The 16,442-nt window shown below is 41.3% G+C and overlaps 1 protein-coding gene across 1 annotated transcript in view; it reads right to left on the bottom strand.

Moving 5' to 3' along the window:
* The window catches only part of CFAP299 (cilia and flagella associated protein 299), a 769,046-nt gene that overhangs the window by 19,654 nt on the left and 732,950 nt on the right, over window positions 1-16,442 (bottom strand). The window lies entirely within an intron of this gene.

Genomic DNA, 16,442 nt, shown 5'->3' on the forward strand with positions numbered 1-16,442 from the left:
GTGATGTCAGTAGCACCAGTTGTCACTCAGTTGACACTGTAGGGTTGATTTACTAAAACTGGATAGTGAAAAAACTGGTGCAGCTCTGCATAGAAATCAATCAGCTTGCAGGTTTTTATGTCAAAGCTTAATTGACCAAACTGAAGTTAGAATCTGATTGGCTACCATGCAAAGCTGCACTAGATTTTACACTCTCCAGTTTTAGTAAATTAACCCCACTATAATATTCCCCTTCACACCTTCCCTGGCAGTTACATAAAAACTTATGCAGAAAGGAGAGGAGAGGGGTAAAGGAGCTGGGCCAGCACAGACAGTACTCAGACACTTCCAAAATGGGATAGGGCTATGACATGCAAGAAAGAAAGAGGCTTTTTTTTCTGCACTTTCACCTTACGTTGGTGACTGAGTCTTTTCAGAGCATGTCCTTTGCTGGACTTACACATAAACGATAGTCTTTGCAAATAAGCAACTAGTGATATTAGAAATATTCAGCTAAAAACGCGTTTCTGTATATTTACCCTTGGTTTTTTTGTTACATATCATCTTGCAGAGGGGGACTGTAAAATATTATGGTTGCAAACTGTGGGACCCACACTACCCAAGTTTTATATTACCCCTACAATCCATCCTCCTTCCTAGCATGACAGATCAGGTCAGAAGTCAGAGTTTGCTATATTTGATCATCAATTTAGAAACCAAGTGACCAGGTGGCATCTTTGCAAAACTGAGAAACACATACCTGATGATGATAAGTCTAAGAAAATGTATTGGTCTAGTAGAATGTGCCTTGACAAGAAAGTGTGAAAAGTGCATCTGTGGTCAAATTTTTTTAGCATTTCCACATTGAATTTCAATCATTTCTAGCCTACTCCTATTATTCTAAAAGTTGAAGTCTTAAAGTTTGAAAAGTTTCTGACGATCCCCACACATTTACTACCTTAAAAGGGGGGGGGGGGAGGTTTGGGACATACAGTGTACTATGTGCCTCCATCCCTGATTCAATTTAATATAGAGAGAGGGAGTTGTGTGAGGCAGGTGCTATCAAGTAAGGTAATATACGTACAGTTGATAAGCATTGTAATTTATTTGTCATAAAGAGGGTATAAAATCGCACTCAGTATGAAATATATAGCAAAGCCATTAAATATATATATACACAGATGGATAAAGTACAGTTCATGAATATATAAAACTAAAATTGTAAGCACTTATTCCAAACAGTTCATAAACGTATATACTCATATAAAAGCGAAATAGCAGCACATTCAAGCAACCAATGTAAGGAGTAAATACTCCGTATGAAAATTAATAAATTAGCAGTGATTGTATAGTATATGCAATAATTATAGTATAAAACATGGTGCATCCTATCAATGTTCAACGCGTTACGTGTTACTCAAACACTTCATCAGGAGTGGATGCATCCACTTTTCTGCAAGAAATATAAAACAATGAGTTCTAGTTGAAACTCCAACATGAGACAAAGGAGAAAGAAAGAAGAAGATGTTACGGCTAAAGTGCTTACATTGAACTGGGATTGAGAGGTACTGCAATTCAGAAGAGGCCACTAAAGGTAGGCTGTCTGCCCCGGGAGCTGAGGAAGCCACACTGCACGCGGGGTGAACACCCAAATGCAAGATCCCCAAGAAGCTGGATCCTCCATGGTGTTAAAATAGTAACATAGGGTGGGGCTCTGATGGAGTCTGAAAAAATATAAAATTGCTAAGAAATAGCTCTCTTGTGTCGATACTAGTCACAGCACTTAGTGAATACACTATATTGCCAAAAAGTATTGGGACACCTGCCTTTACACGCACATGAACTTTAATGGCATCCCAGTCTTAGTCCGTAGTGTTCAATATTGAGCTGGTCCACCCTTTGCAGCTATAACAGCTTCAACTCTTTTGCGAAGGCTGTCCACAAGGTTTAAGAGTGTGTCTATGACAATGTTTGACCATTTTACCAGAAGCACATTTGTGAGTTCAGGCACTGATGTTGGACGAGAAGACCTGGCTTGCAGTCTCCAACTAGAAGTTGTGGAAAGAGATGACCAGCAGACAGGCAGAACTCACAACATGAAAGGAGGAGATTTTTCAAGTAAGACTATATTGGATTGTTAATGATAACTATTGCGTGTATTGCTATTACAATGCTGAAGTTATAAAATGAAATTGTATGCTGTGACCATAGATTTCCTTTAAGTCCATATGCTTGTATGATTGTCTGTCAGAGCCAGAGAAATGATGGATGGCAATTAGGAAGGCAACCTTGTGAGTGAGAGCTGACAGGGGAATATCCTTTATAGGTTTAAAAGCTAGTCTTTGAAGAGCTGACAGAACAAGGTTCAGATCCCACAGGGTCACTGGTAGTTGTACAGATGGGACTATATGAGCAACCTTTTACAAAATCCTTTAAAGTTGAACTAAAGACAATTTTTTTTTTTTTACATTTTGCATAGAGTAAGGGAGGGTTATAAACTCTGTCAGTTTTTTTTAACTATCTGTATCCCATTGGGGAGATTTCCCTTCACTTCCTGTCCCATAGCCAAAAGAGGAAGTGAGATGATATCCCTGCAAAGCGAGGGAATCCTGGGGTGTTATAACAGTGTAGCCAGGTGCTGGGCTACAGCAATATGGAGAAAGAGACATTGCCTTTTATTCTCCTCTCCCTCTACTGAGATACTAAAGCTTTGTTGCACCATTTTCCTCCGGCCAGCAGGGGGAGAGCTACAGCCAAGTAAGCCCATAGACTTCTATGCAGAGCGCTGTGAATAATGAGAGTTGTAGTTTGAGACTTTGGCACCCATATAATGGGACAAAATGGACTCCTTACAATACAAATCCCAACAGGCACTGTGCAGTAAGTGAAGTGGAGAGAAGATTTTTATTAAACTGCCCAGGAAAGCTCTTCCTCTTGGCATTGAGGGAGTTTGAGAGAGACCACCTCCGTATGGCTATTCGTCTGCTAGCAGGGGATCATAACAGCACAAATCCAAGCCTGAGACTGGGAGTGAGGACACCTGGGGGCAGTGCAGCCCCACCCATACCATAGCACCTGCACTGCTGCAGCAGGGAGACTGAAGCGTTCACTCAACCTCTATTTCCCACAGCTGATCACCAGAGGCCTTCAAGGAAAGACTGAGGTGGCCCCCCTTCAACAGAGAGAGCTTACTGTAGAACACTGGGGACTATTCACCCACTGCTGATACTGCTACCAAGGACCGAGCCACTGAGAGCAGCACACCAAGTGTATCTAATCCATACTGCACACTATACCGCACTTATTTCAAACCTAGAGTGAAGCCATACCAACCCTATACCACATTATATTGAACCTTTATCGCATCTGAACCACATCTACCTTGCACCTGCGCTCAGACTATACAGTACTTATACTGCATGCAGGTTAATTGTGACTATCATTAGGTGCAAAGATGCTCTTAAAGGGCCCCAACGATGGCTACCATCCTCCTTTTCTTCTGGACAGTGCATACCCAGGTTGTCTAGACCTAGCATTGCCACCATAAATGCACTCTAGCAGCATAGTTCAAGCACTCAGTAGATTAAACTTTACTACTGCTTACTGCTGCACTTGAGGTGGCCTTGTTACTGTTTATGCTGATCTGGACACCAAATGTCATCTTATGCCTAGTACTTACTGTTAATCACTTTGTGTACAAGTTGTGTAATTACCATTGGTAATCCATTTTATGTTTGCCTAGTTACTAAACATATTGAGTGACAATAAATTAATTTTGCCTTTACTAGCTGGTTTGATGCATGTTTTCTTTGATATAGAACTACTATTGGGTACTAAGTATTGCTTTAAGTGATTTCCTGTGATAGTGTATGTTTGTACAGTCAACCTGGTTTGCTCGAGGTTCTTGAGACGGTCAAGGCAGAGAACAGAGGACTCGTCCTATTCAGCGGCTCCCACAGAGGGTAGAGCTACAACAGTAAACAGGACAAATAAATTAATTTACTTAATGGGCTCACAGACAGCAATAAAAATGTGAGAAGAATTCTAATCCTCCCCCAATCTATCCAAAACAAAAAAAAAATGTTGATCCAGACCAAACCGCAGAATGGTCAGGCTCCTTTGCACAGAATATTTTCTGAGATGAAATTTTCTTGCCTCACACCAGTTAAAAGTATTTTCTAGGTGTGATGGTAGACCTTGCATTATTTGGACTTCCTAGCTTTTTTTTTTTTAAATATCTTTATTAAGACTTTTCATACAAAAATTAGAAAAGTATTATGAACTCAAGTCATATATCCATGAAGGCTTCGAGACAGATAACATAGCCTTCACAGAGTAGAAGAAAAATAGCAGTAATAAACAATCAGCCTTAACAGCACAGCTAAAGTCAGAACATTCATAGTTCATAGTTAACTGATAAGCGCTTAGGAATTATTGAAATAGAGAGGCCCCTATCTCTTAGGACTGAACAGTCATGCTATTAAAGCCATCAACAGTGGTTAACTTTTCCCTAGAACAGTAGACCCGGTTGACCTGGAAGAGCCCATAGGCTGTCTGCCAAGAGCCTGGTGAGATCAAAGTACCACATTCATCTCAGATAGTTGTTCCGTGCAATGATAATTACTGGAATGCCCCCCATTTCAATCTTCTGGAGTAGACAAGTAAGGATTTTCAGTGGAGGAAATGCATAGATCAGGTTTTACTGTTCCTACTGAGCCAACAGAACATCCACTGCCACTGCCACAAGATCGTTACTGGATACCAAGTTATTCAGTTTTTTATTGAATATGAAGTCCAGAAAATTCCACATTCAGTGCCCCCCCCCCCCCCCCCCAAAACCCACCTGCAAAAGAAGTCCTGAGAAATCTCTAGATGAAAAGACCATTAGCCTGAGTCTAGTCGCTGTCAACTGAAGAAGTCCACATCTGGAATGTGAACAGTGGACAAGACTGGAACATGTTGCACTGCCAAAGATGGAATCTTTTCTGCAGCAGGAATCCTGGTTCCTCCCTGATGATTGATGTATGCTACTGCTGTGACATTGTTCAACAAAATCCTGATTGGATAATCTTCAGCCGAAAGGTGCAGTGTTGAAAGGAACAGGAATCGGATCACTCACAGCCCAGAATGTGGATGGGAAGAGATGATTCTTCTGGTGTTCAAGTCACTTGCACCAATAAGGTGTCTAGGACACCTTTGTAGACTGTCAGGCTTGCATATGTTATTTCCCAGACTCCTAGATAGAAAATTCAGAATCTGGAAACGGAGAGTTTTGCAGTTTCTCTTGGGGAAGAAAGGCTCTAGAATGAGCAGTATTGTATGATACCCACATCCTCCAAGAAATCGGATGGTTCCAGTTTAGGAACTAACCAAACCTTTGTAGAATCTAGACTGTCCCCTGGACATTGTCTGACAGGGTTTGTGCCAACTGTTCTTATCAAACCAGCTGCTGAAAACAGGAGAAGATATAGGGCTAGAGATGTCTGTAGGCAAAGACAAACCCTCACAAGGTAAAACCAGGTGACCTCTGCAAGTAGAGAAATGGCAGGAAGAGGTAGTATAGAGTATGTGTGTGTAACACTGCAGTTAGTAATTTCTCCAATGCATTAAAGTGATTGTAATCCCCCACCTAAAATAGAAATAAATGGCAAAACATTTGTGATATAGATCTTTTTTTATAAATACCCTTTTGTATAAATGATCGCATCCCCTCTGTTCTCAGTTGCCTAAGAACTGGGGGAGGAGAAACAGCAGTGCACTGAGCTTCCCAGTGAAAGGCTGTGCGGCGGAGGGGGGTGGGGATTGTGCGTGTAAGGGCAAGTCTGATCAGTGGAGGAGAGCACATTGAGGTCTCAGCACAACAGAACTGACCACAGTGTGTTCTCCTGCTTAGTGTAGTTAGTTTTTAATAGGAGTAGTGGGACTGACAGGAACACCGTGGATTTCACACAAAGAAAGCAATACTAAGAGAATCAGATACTTATTCATACAAGTGGATGGTATAGCAGGCACATATAAGGAATATGAAATTATGGGTTTACATAATCTCTAACTGTGCAGAGACTAAAACAATGGCAGGAAAAAATAATAGCGTGCCATGCCGTTTATAGGGCAAAGCCCAAAAGACTTACCTTAGTTGTAGGCCTAGAGATCAATCTGCAGCCAACAAGCATACTATTAGGATACCACAGAGTGCTGTATGCAGAGTCAAGTGAACAATATCTCATTCCAGGAATTTTACACACTGTCCTGGCTACCTGGCTAATAAACCAGTATACTAGGTGTCTAGTAGGGAGTGCCAGAAGCAGAGTCTGGTGCCAGAAGGTCAAATTACAGCCAAGTGCTACTATCTTCAGGCCGGTGGAGTCTGGGTAAGGCAGCGCAGATGATTAGTTGATCTGCTGCATAAGAGTTCAGCTCAGAAGTGAAATGATGAAGTCTTGCTTGAAAGAAAAGGTTAAAAAATGTTTAATAAAAATGGTTACGTTTTCTTGGAAGCGAAAAGATGTCCATCCTTCTAGGTCACTAGCACCAAAAATTGAAGTATGATGAGCATGGGAGGGATTCTACCTGTCTGGCCAACTGTGTTTTTTTTTTGTTTCCCAGTGACCAATTTCTCCTGCAGGCAGCAGTATAAACCAGTTAAGTATGATTTGTTTCTGATTCTGGGTCCTTTAATGAATGAAAAAGACATGTTTTTTCTTTTCATCTTGGATTGTGTGGATAGGGGTTCGATTTTTTTATAGTGTCTAGGTCTCCACTGAAAAAATCCGCCCTTGCTATTTATACTAACTAAAATAGTAATTGGGACAGTGGAGCGAAAACCCAGATTTTACAGTTGTCACTGGAACGGGAATAGAGGGAATATATTCCTATATGGATAACTGCTATGGTAAAACCCAGCAAAGGCATGATTTCCTTGATGTGAAACACAAAGTCAGAGGGGACACAGCAAAACAAATCTGACAGAGGTCTTATGCTTTCCTCATCCAATCTAAAGCTTAAAAAAGTTTCATCTGTTCTACACTTTTTATAAGTTAAATGAGAAATATCACGGTGGCCCTTATTGGTATATAGTGACCCCATAACAGGTTGCCTGCTTGTTGCATGCTACCCTGTTGCACATGTTGACTAGTACTACTGCTTAAAAGCACATATTACTATAGACCTAGGTCACAACTGTATAAGGGCGTGCAATGAATATTTACTTCATATATTTTTAATGGTGGATTGAGTCAGGGTCATAGCACTGATAGTTATGCATCTGTTTCTTAGACTTAACCAGGTGCATACATCCAGATAGGATCATAAGGCATGGTAAATGCACTTAGCACAGTATACTCATGTGTCATATTGACCTAAATAGCACAGCACATAAACATCTCAAACATCTGGAGTGAGTAATTAACATATATCATTTTCAGAAACAAGCTCATGACCAAGAAAAGGTCTGAAATGTTCTTTCCAAGCAGTATCCTAACCTTATCAACTTTAAATTGCCCATTGTAAACTTGCACTTTCTAGCTTGTGTAAATCCAATGTTCAGCTCTGACCACACCTAAATCCAAAATACAGTATGCTGTGTCTAAGAACTATTGATTATTTAACTGACTTTCCATGTGTACTAAAGCAGTATTAAACCCAAAATCAAACATTTATTATATTGCAGCTAACCAATTCTTAGATGTGATGGATGCATTACTTTTCTTTTTAGGCTTTCTGTCTACTATTTTCATCTGGTGATCTGACCAGTAAATCTGTTGTTTTTCAAAAGAACAAGCTCTCTTATTTATGTATCAGTTACAGGGATGAGAAAAAACAGCCAGTGTGTTTATAATGATGAGTTTTATTTTTTTATGTAAAACCTTGATTTTAAAAGTAAATAAAAAAACTGTTGCTGTAACTGCTTATAAATATTTTTAATTTGGCTTAAATTTGTGTAGAAATCTTCTAGTACATCTAACACTCCCCTCACCTCAGGCTGACAGTGCTGCTGTCCAAAAGGTGTCCCTGTGCTCATTTATCCAGAGTGGGGGCACTCTAATACAGGAAGTGTGTTACTGGCCAGATCACCAGGTGAAAACAGAGGGGAAAAAGCCTAAAATAAAATTATTGCAGCCACCACATTTAAATGATTGGTAAGCTGCAATGTACTTTTGGTTTTGGGTTTATTACAGCTTTAATTGCTGCATTTTCCACAGAGCACAGTTTTCTTAAAAAAATGTCCAGTTTTCACACTGCACTAGGATGTTCTGCCACTAGGGGATGCTTTAAATGGTAACAGAGTTACTGAACTGTGTACATGGCCTTCCTAAGTGGAGCTGCTAACTACACCAGTTCCACAGAGAAACCCAACAAAGGTCATTTATAAAAATGCCCGGAAAAAAAAAACTCATTTTAAAATGGAAAATAGTTTGCATGTGTTACTAATGAAGTATTTGATGATTTTTGATGATGATGATGAAGAGTGGTGAATTATTGTATACACCATTATTTATAGTGAACATGATCTGGTTTAAAAAGTTCCCAAAGTAACAACAGTGCCGAAGTGCAATCACCATGTAGTACTTGTAAATGCTTGTATTGTTTCTGTGGAGCCCCTTGGATTCTAGGTTCAGCCTATACCAAGGAACGCCCAAGTCAAGATTAAACCCTGACCCCTGTCTTCACTGTTCATTTCACCTATTCTTATTCAACTATCAAATTCCAGAGATTTAAATGGCAGTAGTAGCTTTTGCATTTGACAGCTGAAAGAAAGGGGTGTGGCTTAGTACCACGAGGGAGCATACCTTTATCTGGGCTTACAGAGAAGCTAAGGTCCTGTGTACAGCCTGTATATAGGTGTTCCAGAAGGACACATGGATTGGTTTGAAGACTAATACCACTAGATAACTGCACTTCAGCATTGTTGTTACTTTAGGAACTTTTTAGTCCAGGTTCAGTACACAAATTAAAAGGTGATGGTTAGAATAGTGTTCCAGTTACACAGATTTTAGGAAAATTTACCATCAGTAATGATGACAGATCTGACCATCTATAGCTACGCAAAATATATGATACAGCCATGGCTAAACATTTCCAGCACGTTTGACTCAAATTTTTCTCAAATGCAGCAGCATGTTCATTTCGGATTGCCTTATCTTGTCTTGATAGGTCTTGATCTTGATAGGTCTTGTGTTCATATGTATTAAAGTGTTACTAAACCCACAACAGTAAAATCAGTCTGTATATGCAGTAAAGGATGCTTACTATACTCTCTGTGGAACCTAAGGGGTTAATCCTCCGCATTGTGTAAAAAGGCTGTTTGATCCTGTCTTCTCTGATCCTCCCCTTCATGTACTGTCCCCAATTCATCTGCTGATAGAACAGAGCCCTACGAGGCACTCTGCACATGCTCAGTTTGGTGTGTATTGCTAGAGAGGTTTTTGTTTTGTTTTGTGAGGGTGTATGTGATCAGCACAGGGCCAATCAGCACTGACCAGACAGAGGACAGGGGTCCTGCATCCTCACAGGACAGTCAGAGGAGAATGAAAACTCCTCTAACAAGCTTTAACCAGTGCTCGGCCAGGCACTGATAGAAGTCACAAGACTGCTATATACTGCTAAAGAGAAAAGGTATTTAGTGGTTTATATTTACTAATATAATTGCATTTCCATGTTCTGTGTACTGTGGGAGACCAGATATAGTGAATGCAGGGTCCTGGGTTAAGTAACACTTTCGGTCAACTAACATTTATTATCTATTGGGCCTTTAGACATGCATAGCACAAGTTTTGCACAGTAATTTAAGCACGTAAACTACCAATTTAAAGGAAGGCAGTCATATGAGAATCAAGTAATATTTGACCATTAAACATCCCACAGTGAACTGGTTTCAGTACTTGTGATTTGCATATTTTAAACAGTTTCCAATGTTGTTAAAGTAACTCAGGAATTTACATTAGGGAGCACCACTTAATTAGGCCTTTATTCACACCATGTTTCTAAATGAGTCATAATTGGTTTTGTGGTCTGGCAGAAGATTAATACGTTCTTGAGTCTTTGCGGGAAAAAAGTATGCAACAGTGGACATAATCCAAGGTCACTTATTCACAATCAGTATACAGCAATACCACATAAAGCACACACAGGAGAGGCTAATGTCTGAGATAGATGGCTGTTCCATTACATAGAAAGATGTCTCCTGATTCGACATGTGCAGGTCATTTATAAGAGCCTGAGATAACTTGAGGGAAACTATTACTCTTTATCATACAAATCATCCTAGAAAACATCAAAGAGGCAATAAAGAAACAAATATACATCTTCCCTAGAGTTTTATACACAATTGTTCAAATAAAGCTGAATAAACATTTTCTGAGATTGCTAATGCCTTTGACATTATAATAATGTTAAACAGAAACACCATAGACCGTTGAAGCTGTTTCCATTAGAGAAAGGCTGCAATAGTATTAGCTATAAAAAAATGGGCATGCACTTGTCTCATGATACAGAAAGCTTTCATAAATTAAAGTAGATGTTCAGCCTATAATTAAAATCTATAAATCTACTTGCAGCCACAATCTAAGACTAATGCCACGTACACACGATCGGACTGCACGGCATACTTGGTCCGGCGAACCTGAGTCCGTCGGACAATTCGATCGTGTGTGGGCTCCAGCGGACTTTTTTTTCTCAAAAGTTTGACGGACTTAGATTTGAAACATGTTTCATATCTGTCCGATGGACTCGAGTCAGGTCGAAAAGTCCGCTCGTCTGTATGCTAGTCCGACGGACAAAAACCAACGCTAGGGCAGCTATTGGCTACTGGCTATGAACTTCCTTGTTTTAGTCCGGTCGTATGTCATCACATACGAATCCGTCGGACTTTGGTTGATCGTGTGTAGGCAAGTCCATTCATTCGGAAAGTCCGTCAAAAAGTCTGCCAGACAAAGTCTGCCGTAAAGTCCGCTCGTGTGTACGCGGCATAAAATATCTAGCCCTGTAGAGCAAAAACGTATACATACCTTTTCTGAAGCCGCTCTGGTCCGGTCCCATGCTGAGCTGTCAGCAGTGGCTTCTCTGTGGAGGCGGGTGCAGAAGAGGCAGCCCTCAACAGAAGCCCCATAGTAACTCTATGTAATGTCACTTCCCAGGCATTTCCCAGCTGTTGTTGGCTGTCTCCTGCACAGAGCTGCTGTTGCTGGAGACTGGACCAGATCGGCTTCAGAAAAGGTATGTATAGCGATTTTTGCTTTACATGGCTAGATAGGTCTTAGATTGTGGCTGCAAGTAGATTTAGAAATTTTAGTTTTAGACTGAGCTTCCAGTTTAAGACCACAAGAAGCTGATACAAATTCTTAACAGGGCCCATCTCACATCTTAAAATGTATCTATGGGCACATGGTATAACTGTATATTTGATGGAGGCTCTTATCACTATTAAATATGCATTGTGTAAAACACCCCAAGTAATATAATTTAAATTCCTGTTGATCTTGCCAACAAAATTGTTTGAAAAGTGCCTACTTTCACAGGTAGACAACAATCTGACAGAAGCAGTGAAATTACTGCACTTCTAGCCACTCTATCCACTTGGATTACAGTACAGTGCACTTAGATAGCATGTCTTCCACCATTGTCCCTTCTGATTATTTTCCTCTAGGCTACCTATCAGCAGTTGTCCATGCCTTCTTCCAACCTTTGCACTGAAAAAAGACAACACTTCCTTGTCTTAAAAGGCTGGATTGTTTGACTCTGAAAAGAACTTCCGCCAGCACTCACCGGAAATAAAGTTCCAGCAACAACTTGCACTTCATAGGAAAATGACATTGGCGTACAGAAGAATCCTAATACCTTGCCCTGCAGTCCTTCTTAACATGCACATGCAAAGTAGCTTGAAAGAAATAAATGTCTGAAATAAAAAAATAGCATTTTTTTTCTACAGTTTAACCTAGTGGATAGCAGCAGAAAATGAGTCTTTGCTTAACAAACTAGAGTAACGGGATTCATTCATCATGATTGGGCTTTTCTCTGTGTGAGAAGTAAAATCAAAATGAGTGTGAAAGATGACCTTGTTGATGGAGAGTGTGGTGGTGCTGAGGCATTATGGGTGGAACTGTATATGGGTGTGCGTGTAGGTTGCCTACAGTGTTGTAATTAGGTAGTAGACTTGCCCAGTCTTTGGAGAGGGTTAACTTTTCAGCACTGCAGTTGCCGGGATTTTTTGTCATGGGCCAGCCTTCCCCCTTTGTGAGACATAAATAGAGGAAAGGTCCGGTTCCAGGGGGGGAGAGAGTGTCCAGCGGGAGCCTGAGGGAGAAGAAATGCCACAGTTCATGTAATCCAAGAACCCAAGAAATAGCATGTAATTAGCACAAGATTCCGGTGTTCTGGTGGACACTACCAGCTATTGGGGATTGCCAGCTTTGGACCAGCACCTGTAAAGGGAAGCCACCATCATTAGTCAGCTTAGGTTCTGGACTTTGTTATGCTTATTGTTTGCTCTGCCATGAGAAGTACAGTAAAAGTTGTTAAACTGTTCTAAGCCTGGTCTGAAGACATTTAAAGGGGTGCGTGATGGTTTTTTGGCATATGAAAGAACAGGGTCAGTAAAGCACATGTGGAGTATGAAGCTAAAAACTACAAGACTTCTGGTTCTGGCGCCACATGGAGTAGCTGTCTCTCACATAAGCTCCCACAGCACGACCCTCAAATCGGCCTGTAAAACCTGCCTGACCCTCCACCACTGCCCGCAGCCCCCCCCCCCGGGTGTCTCTCCACTTACCCATGGACCGTTTCATGGAGAAAACCAGCCCACGATCGCAGACGGCCCAGCCGCAAATCAAGGCCCCCCATCTCGACCTCATCGGACCACGCGGCAGACGCGCCAGACATGGAAGTGAGCAGCTGCTCAGCTTCTCCCTCCTCACAACATGCCTCCTCCTCCTCACTCCAAGAGACAACAGTACAGAGCGCATAGCTCAGGCAGTGTCAGCACTTTTGACCCCCATGATAGCTGCCTCAGTTGAGAAGGCAGTGAATGCAGGGATGAAACAAATCAAAAAACAACTGGGTGGAACACACTACCAAGCTAAACAAGGCAGAACACCGCCTCTCCAATGTGGAAGAGAGCTTTGTGGGCATCCCAGAATTCCTCCAAGCATCAGCCCTCACTGAATTCTGTGCCAGACACATCCCGAAAGCTTTAGTCCTTCCTGGACCCTGAAGGATTGATAAAAAATGTAGCGGTAAGAAATGTTAAGCAATAAACAATAACAGTATACAAAATGTTATATGCAAATAGTGAAAACATATGGTAAGAATCAATCTCAAATGTAATAAATATGAGAAAGTACATAAATATGATGGGCGGAAATACAAGTGAAAAAAGCCCCAAAGGTGAAAATATCCTTAAGGTAAATTTATATAGAGTCCACCACAAGAAAGTTGTTGCTCAGAAAGTGGGGTACAACAGCCTTGGCAGGCATGTCGAACAGCAACGATAATGTGTCCTCCACCCAAGGTAAGGGGTATACACTCTTACCAGAAATAGTGGACTTGAGTGTCAGAGACAACGAGTCAGTCAGGCAAGGCTGTCCCGATGAATAGACTTCCAGAAATGATCCAGGGAATCCAGCGAACTCCAAGAAAGGATCCAGGAAATCAGGCAGGTAAGCGTAAGGCTGGAACTTGGATGTTAAACAGCCAGATTGGAAAGCCAAAACTCTCATTCAAAGGGATATATAAAGAAAAAAGATGCCTCCATATGGTGTAGGTCAAAAAGGTGGATTTTATTGAAAAAACAACATTCACCCAAGAAAATAAAACTGTGATCACAGAGTAAATGCAATGTGGGGAGCTGAAAGCCAATGCTGACGCGTTTCATCCCAATGGACTTCAACTGGGGCATATATTGGCTCCCCCACATTGCACATATTTATAAATTACACATCAGTTAAGAAACCAATCAGTAAAAGTATGGTCAGTAAAAACATCAACCAGGAAGTGGTGCAGCCAGCATGAATACCACGCCCAAAAACCTGAGACCCGTGATTGGAGTAAGGGCAGTCACATGAGGACATGAGCTCCAAGCCTAAGTCTGGGAACCAATGAACAGAGCAGACCAGATCCCACGACACCAAAAAATGACATAATTGGAGTGTGACTGCACCTGTAGCGTCAACCCAAAAATGACACAGCCAACATGAGGCAAACACCTCACTTGAAAAGTCCGTGAAACGGGTGACACTGGTCACGTGACTAATGACAGCCAATCAAAACCTTGATGGGATCGGAGACATAATCTCGTCACCACTAGGTCACATGACCGTAAATACAGTGCCATGGGAATGTGACCCTACGTGAGGCATCAACCCGGAAGTGACAACACCACGGGGCAGAAGTCTCACTCAACAACCAATAGGTCTCGTATTATTGGTCATGCAATACACGGCAATGTAACCAAGTCTTTTTTGGGGCCAAGAGCACATCCATACCACAAAAATGCGCCTCGAGCCTCAAAGGCAAGAATAACACACCTCATTTAAGAAGCAGGACTGAAACAGAAAAAAACTCCCAGATCATAATACAAAACATATAATGTCATAAACATTAGTATGAAATACCACTTATTATAAACTAATATAACACATGTAGTAGAAAGTATTTTAGGCAGAAAATTAATAGGAATAAAGCAAGAAAATTTAAGCTTGATTGATGAAAGCGTTTATGTACCATTCGACATTCATACCCAACGGCGAGTAAGACTTAAGCTCGTGTATCCAGTATGAGGCAGGAGACACAGTGAAGGCGGGACTCCCCCCTCCAATGTGGAACAAACTTATCAATGATTTGAAACTGTGTTCCTACGGGATCTTTGTTGTGATATTTTAAATAATGGTGGGGGATGCTATGATTAATTCGTCCCTTCGTGATACTGGTCAAATGTTCGTTGACCCTCAACGAGAATGTCCTAATAGTACATCCCACGTATTGTTTCTTACAAGGACAAGTCAATAAATAGACAATAAATCTCGTGGCACAGGTGGTAAAATGTTTCATTGGGTAAGAATGTTGCATGGTGGATGAGGTAAATGTATCAGTTTTGCATCTTCCACAGATATTGTGGAGACACACATTATACCTACGGCATGGATAATAGCCCTTACATTGCTGGAAGAATGAAATAATTTTGGGGGGGTCAATCACATTGGGCGCAATTTGTCCATGTATTGACCGTGCCCCTCTGAATATGACACCAGCCTGTTCCGGAATGGCCAGACCCAAGTACCTATCACTCTGAAGGATTCTCCAATGTTTATTAATTATCTCCTTAATCTGTCTAGATTGAACAGAATAAGTGGTGAAAAAGACCATCTAAACATATTATCTAAGACAGGCTTAGGACGATTAGTCAGCAAAGAGTTCCTATCTATCAGAAAAAACCCTATTGATCTCTGTGTCAAGATCTGTAGATTTTTTTTCTAAAAATCTATTTTTCAGAATTAGGGACTGGGAGAAAAAATCAGTTGTCTTAGTACAGTTCCTCTGTAGTCGTAAGAATTGGGTGCGTGGAACTGACTTGAGCCACTGTGAATGGTGACAACTATCGACCGGAATGTAACCGTTCCGGTCGGTAGGTGTGAAATAGGTTTTGAATTCTAGCCTCATATCTCAAAACAATGCCTCTATCATTGTGATTGAGTGAAGTCATAAAGGCATCGAGAGATTCCCGATCGTCATTCCATAGGAGGAGGATGTCATCAATGTACCTGGCCCAGAGAACTAGCTCTGGTCTCTTAAGGGCATAGACTATATCATTCTCCCACTGGGCAATAAACAAGTTCACCAAACTGGGGGCAAAATTGGCCCCCATGGCTACACCCCTCTTCTGCAAATAAAATTGATTCTGAAACCAAATGTAATTGTGTTGGGTAGCGAACTTGAGAAGTCCCATAATAAAATTCTGCTGAATCAAACGAAGAATTGTGTTTTTAGATGAATAGTGTTTTTTTTTTTTTTTTTTCCCCCTCGTCTCTTTCCCCTTTCCTTCCCCCCCCTCTTTTTCCCTCCCCTCTCTCTCTTTTTTCCCCCCTTCCCCCTTTCCCTTTTTCTCCCTTTCCCCCCAACCCCTTCCCCCCCCCTCTTTCCTTTCCCCCGCCCTCCTCTCTCTCTTTTCTCCCCCTTTATGACATAAGTACACAATCAGGTTCTGATACATTCCTTTTTCTCCATGTCGATCCTCCAGCTATTTGGGCCTCACCTGATCTACATCTATCAGCAGCTGGTGACCCCTCTCGATTTCTATATTGTAGGCTGACCAGGTAGGATACATCTTAAGACTCCCTACCTATTACTCTAGCTACTTATATGTTTGGCCAACACACACTTATTTACATATTTTCACAACCTACAGGACCCGCATTTGGCCCCAGTGGGATTCCAGATCCAAACATTTGCACGCCCTTGATTAATGGGCTTCT

Source organism: Aquarana catesbeiana, linkage group LG01, assembly GCF_042186555.1.
Source record: "Aquarana catesbeiana isolate 2022-GZ linkage group LG01, ASM4218655v1, whole genome shotgun sequence".
Taxonomy (NCBI): Eukaryota; Metazoa; Chordata; class Amphibia; order Anura; family Ranidae; genus Aquarana; species Aquarana catesbeiana.